Genomic DNA, 7,053 nt, shown 5'->3' with positions numbered 1-7,053 from the left:
CAAACCCCCCCCCCCCCTCTCTCTCCCTCTCTCTATATATATATAAGTCTATTATCGTTAAAGACATTTTTTAAGTGTAATCTCTTTAACTTCTGTAACATTTTTACTTATAAGCATTGATTATTACTTTTTTTCATTATTAATCATTCGCCTTTGAAATTTGTATCACTTTTAATTCTTTTGACAAGTTCGTTTTAATCAAATATCATCGAATAATGTTTTTTTATAAACTTTCAAATGGTGTTTACCAATAACACTTGCCGAAAAAGTTAAAAACGGTAATAAATTAAAAGTTGAGGAACTAATAACAAAAATATATAATTGAATACTATATAAGTATACATTGTCTGTCACGAAATTTGAAATATCAAAAGTGAGAATAAAAACTATTGTACTATAAATTATTAAATAATTAATATTTATATAAACACAAAATTTAGAGGTGTTGATCAACACAGGTGTCACTTGCACCGGATATCACCAAAATTAAATACAAAAAAAAAATGTACTTGATACGATTGCCACCATTAATTTTCCTTTAAATGAACAATATTTATAAATATACTCATACATTTTTTTTACATTTATACTTTTCACATATATTTTATCTATTATGTTTTCTCAAAATTGTCTTCTTTTTGTTTTTTTTTTAATTGCATTTCTGATTTTCAAATTTTCATGTTGCCTAGATGATTAATACACATTTAAAATAAAGGTAGGGGGCAACTCTAGCCAAATTGATCGGTCAATTAGCTTAGTAATTATGTAGTACAATATTTAAAGTTCAATTCTCTGTGAGAATTGTCCTAGCCTTCTCAATTTAAACCAATCAACTAGAGCAATATAGCGTGATTTATCTTATTGTGATTCTTTGCTGCATTGGGTCACAATAAACAACAAAAATTAATTTACCTTTTTTGTGATTCTTTGTTTTGGGATTTACACTGCTGTTTGACCAGCATTTACAACTTCATTTACTGAAATTTATTTCATTTTTTAGACTATTATTTTCATAATACTTTTTGAAGTGGTGGGTTTCGTGTTATTTATAATTAATTAATGATATATTGTAAATTGTTGCACGGATGGGTGAATCTTGGGGTTCTTACACTTTTGTTTTGTAGGGTTGTGTTTGGCTTTTTTTACATATCCCAGTATCTCACAACTTTCCTTTCTCATATTTTATTTTCGCACGGATGAGCCATTTGTCTGCACTAAAAATTTCTACAAACCATAAGGCAATTAATTAAGTTTTAATTTTTTGTTTTTGCTTTCAACTTTTCGTACATAAAAGTTTAGGAGTTAGAAATACAATATATACTATTTTGAGGTAATTTTGCGATTGTTATTCTACATTTTATTGCTTATTATTTAATCCAAAAGATTAGAAGATCGGTTGAACTTTGTTTTTATCAAATGTTTTTTAGGGTAGATAAAAGTTTACCATTTTCTAAAAAAGATCAATATCACACTTCTTTTGAGAATTTTGCCACTCTTGTGACATTTTTACTTATTGTTATTGACTATCATTTTTCACTATTAGTTGTTACTCCAAAACTTTTAATGAATATTTAGACAAACATCACTTAAAATCAACATGTGCACAACTTATGTTTGATTGGAAACTCAAAAAGAATAAAAATATTTACAAATCAATCTGTCCACCACTTTGCCTCTTAATTAAGTCGGCCCGGTGCGAACGAAAATTAGTCTGAGTATGGTACGAATTTAAAGGTGCTTCCTACAGTTAGGTCATACTCAGGACACCTCGTGGTCTAACCCTCCAAAAAAGTTATAATGGCAGTGCCTAACATTAAATCTTTTTACTATAATTGTTATTGTGCTTAGGCTTTGATAATTCTTATCTTGGTCAAATTTACACCATACTTAATGTGAAATATGTAGGATAAAGAATGGACAAATGTGACAGCCATTAAAATGATTCTTTTATAATGGGATTTTTACCCTTTCAAGTTTCAACCCAAAGCATTTTCTCTACATGGCTATGGATAAACTTTTACTAATGATATATTGATATGATTTCCATCAATGATGTTAAATTGGAAATTCCCTACCCCCTTTTTGACCTTTATAATGGAGTTGGTCCACACTATTGCTTGTATATTTAGGCAATATATCTTCATGCCACAGTTGTTGCAATCCCCTATTCACACTCACCCCACCCCACCCCCCCACCCCCCCTCTCCCCCCTCCTTAGTCAATATGCTAATTAGTAACTCCAATATGAATTATTATTGTGTAGGGCTCTCTTCCTAGATCACAACTTCCATTTTCAGTCTTTTCGGCACTTTTAGGTCAAATAATAATACCAATAGTGTATGTCTTTATAATGATGGAAGACCCCTTGGTGAAGTATCAATAATGTTGAAACCAAGAAGCAAGCGGTTTTTATTGATTGTCATCTCGTCAGTATACGTATTATATGTCTTGTTAAGTTAGAAATGATTTTTATATGTTGTCATCCGGTTAGTGTAAAGATTAATTTTTCAGTGGATGTGTCTCATATATATACCACATTTTTTGCTACGATTCTTGAACTCTATTATAATATGCGGCGCTATATGCCCTGTCAAGTTGCAAATCACTTTTATAAATTGTCATACAATTAGTACAAACATTATGGCAACAACAATGGTTAGTTTTTTATTTTGAATTTTCGACACCTTTAGAGAGCCAACAAAGAGAGAGAAGGGAAAAAAAACAACATAATAATTTAACAAATAAACAAAAAGTCAAAGTGGTCGCCAATTGGCAACTACCCTTACTTGCCCAGCAATCACATGTTTTGGGCATTTTTTCTTTCTTTCTCGCACACAAAAATTCAACTTAAACAGAAAAATTGTGAGTTTTTCAATCACATTTTTCTCTCTTTCAAATCACCATGTTTACCTTAAAAGTTGAATAAAAATTCCTCAATGGAGATGCTCTTAATTTATTTTTTTTTGTAATTCCACCATATACTATATGATTCTCAAACTCTATTATGATATATACTTTATGCATTATTAAGTTGTAGTTTCGCATTTTTATGGTATCAACAAATATATTACACTCCGTATATTAAGAAAGAAAGGACTAAAGGAGGCATACACACACATATATATATAATTTTCAAGGGCACATGCAATTGAGTAGCAGTTAATAGGTTGTGTCAGTGGATGGAGAAAAGAGCAGCATCCACTCCCAACGACAAAACAAAAAGTCCACTGATCTTTCAGAACCCTTTCTGCCACTGCACAAAAGGAGATCCACCAACACCACAGCCAAAATAAACCACCATAGCCGACATGGTAGCTCAGTTGATCATAGGTGCGAACAACTCAATTAGTAACAGGGATAAAATTTGAGGAGAAAGATCAAAGATCGAGTCTCACCAGCAATAGTGTGGAAGAAACCCTTCTAAGTAAGAAGTTCTTTGTGTTCAGCTGAGTTACTATGATTTACATCATTTCTGTCTCCAAGTTAACATGATTTACAGCCTCCCAAACTAGTGAGAGAGGACGATTTTGTGTTCAACTAAATTACCATCATTTACATCTTCCAAATTAGTGAAAGAGGACGACTTCTCAATCTTGTTCAACTGAGTTACCAACTTAGCTGAGTTACCAACTTACCATGACAGATCTTTAGTCGGAGAAGTGTGAACTTGATCTCCAACTAATTGCCCCTTCTACCCCGTCATCCTTACTTTATTGTAACACTAAATCTATCTAAGTAATATACACTAATTTGACTAAACTTGTCAACTAAAATTTTACTTTTTTGAATTTTTGGTGTCATTGTGTGGGTGGGGTGGTGGTTGTTCTAGTCTTTCAGAATGGCCCACAAATCTTATGAAGCATTTGGCATCCTATGATTGTCGCTTCATTACACCTTTTTTCTACATATATAATACATGAATTGAAACAATGTCATTTCTGCAAAATGTCTCAACTTTACTCAAAACTCCATTTGATCTTTTCATCCCTACCACAGATTCAGGACCCAGATTTTTATCTCTTCATCTCCACCAATCAATAATTCTCTCTATCTTCCACTTGGTTTGGTCCTCTGTCTCTTCATCCACCTAAACAAAAAACATACCAGGGTGTAAATAAACCGCCATTACATCAGCATAACATTTATGAACATTACACTAAAAAGTGTGAGAGATTGAGTGGAACATAATTATTGTATCAGAAAGTCACAAGTTCGAGGTTTTATCTGCCTCAACACAATTCAATTAATCGATTACTTCAAAGTAAATTGACCGCCTATTTTGCTAGTTGTTACTGTGTGGGTTCGAACGTTAGGAACCTTATGTCAGTAAGACACTTCCCATGATTTACTCACTCGTCAAAGCGCTAATCAATGGCAAGTGGAGACTGTCGAATTTGGGGTGCAAATCTAAGATCTCTGCCGAATTTCTTCATTTAAATCCTTCCTTTCTTTCGTATTTTATACCCAACGTTTGATATGTTTTTAGACATTTAATATTGGAATACTAATGTAAACATCCCAACTATGTTTTAAAGATGCCATGACCCAAAGATTTGAGCTCTAACTGGCTTTCTTCTTGTTCAGTGAGCACATGGGAAGAGTTTTGGTCCTGTTCAGAGTGAACCACACTGCAGAAAACATTACTAGACAGATAAAGCCATCAACAGATTCTGAAACATATTAACAGTGAATTTGAAGCTGTCCAATTGGTTAGATGTGAACATTGTATCTGAAATTATGTAATGCAGATATATAATATAATATAAAGCAATTTAAGAAGTGTCAAAATAAGTACACAGTTGAATTTGATAACGCAGTTGGAGAACACCTCCTAATCTGCGGGGCCACGCCCAAACTTTTTCACTAAAGCTCAACCCGCTGGTTTTTACAATTACAAGGTTCAATGAATTACAAAACTAAGTCTACCACCTATTTAAACATTAACCTTATAAAACAACTCTGTGAAAAAGTTACACGTACAGTTTGAACTAATTCTACCAATTAAACAAATTGTAACCAACCTGGATTTTAACACAGCTTGTACTGAAATAATTTGGAGCTGATTTCTCCGGATAGTACACCAATCTTTCCCCGTATTGGAGTTTCTTCGCAGCACCTTTCAGGCTATATATATGTATGTTATTGTTACTGAAACTTCGATTTGTCTTCATAGTTAATGAGCCTATTTATAGTAATTGTCTTGGCCTTGATTCCTTGAATTACGTACGTATTAACTCATGATGCCATGATACCACTCTTCCATGCATTGCAAACTTGAACCACGATTTTCCTTGTTTGCTTCCTTGGCTTCCACGTACGCATGATCACAATCTGCATTTCTTTTGCTTTCCTAATTTTGCGCCATTTAGATGCATGCATTCATTTTTCTCTTTGCCATGTTGCCACTTTAAATTACATTTCCATTTCCCACGTACATTATGCATGCCTTCATCTATTCACATGCATTTTATTTTGCATTCATAATATCCTTAATATTTGCTTCACACTTCACACATATTCACGCCACATGTACATATTATTTTCACTTCTCAACTTTGTTTGATTTTATATGCCAATTCATCATACGTAATATATCTATATACATAGTATATTACTAACAGTATCAATACAATGTTTTCGCAACAGAGGTTTTGACTTTAGACAGTAACAGTAACCAAGGTTCTTGACTACAAAAGCTAAAGGCATCACTTTTCTATTGCCATATGTTATGCTTCATTTCATGTGATGAGGAAAACATGCAACCTCTACTTGAGAGAGAGTGTGCACTGGGTAAACCTCGCTTTGTAACCCTAATCGGCAAAGGAACACAATGAGTTAAATCATAACTGATCGGCTCAAACGATTGTAACCTTGTGATTACCTAGTCAACAGCTTGGCGTGCACTTCTTGACATCAGAAATCGCGTTTCGGCTGAAAGAATGCGACGATTCTTCTGTTTAGTAAAGCCAATTAAATGTTGTTGTCACAAAAGGAGGCATTTAATGTGAAAGGGAGAAGAGAAAGAAGCAATGGAAATGGTGTGGAGATGAGAAGGGGGACCAGTTAAGATTGATCATAATAAGCAGTGATGATGAGGGCAGAGAGAAATGAAAAGCTGAAAGGCTGCACACCACAAACTCAACCTCACAGATTTCTGCTCTTCCTTCACATCAGATGCCAGAGCCATTTCAAAGGAAGTTTCTCAAGTTTATATTTGAAAATTTTGTTTCCAGTTGATCCATTTCAAGAGTTTCATCTGTGTTACAAATACTACCTGCTACATTCAACTTCCCTAGTTGAAGGAATGCAAGAAACATTCAACTGTATTGTTGATGGTGTTTCATCCTGTATAAAGATCAAGATAAGCCTCTTGACTAGCTTTCCCAGCAGATATCATGCATTAATCAAACTCAACTACTCTAATGGAGCCTCACTTACCTCACCAGTCACCAAACTAAAAATACTGACCGATTGTCCTGTGGTATAACTCAACTGGTTGACCAATCCAAAGAAAGTTAGAACTAGATGTAGGGTTCAATTCCTACCAAGGATGGTAGGTATGGATTGGCCCTGAACATAACTGACCATCGAGACACATCTTGCAATTTACCTTTTTCACTCAGGCTCTAAAGCAAGGACAAATTTGAATTCTCGGGGTTGAGATTCAATACTTTCTTTTTTTTTAAAATACCGACTGAGAAAGGCCTATACTCCACCCCAAACAGTTAGCATTCATGTACTTGTCCATGTGATTTCACTACTTCCAAACCAAAACAAGAATGCACAACTTGGAATATAAAGCAATTCTGAAAGACCAGATTAATATTTATGAGTTTGAAACTGAAAAGCAATGCATTATAGGCATTGGACTTTAATACTGTAAGATGCTAGCTTGAAATGATGCCAACCCAACTACCAATTTCAAAGCCATTCAATATATAACTAACCAAACAGTACAAAGCTCAGAATTAACTAGCAATCAGGACAGTTGATCACAAACCATGACAGAAAAGATGGTCAAAATCCCCAGGATGCAAGAACTTCAGAAGACAA

This window comes from Ipomoea triloba, chromosome 4, assembly GCF_003576645.1.
Source record: "Ipomoea triloba cultivar NCNSP0323 chromosome 4, ASM357664v1".
Lineage (NCBI taxonomy): Eukaryota > Viridiplantae > Streptophyta > Magnoliopsida > Solanales > Convolvulaceae > Ipomoea > Ipomoea triloba.
The sequence above is the reverse complement of the archived record's forward strand: the minus strand, read 5'-3'. Positions refer to the sequence as shown.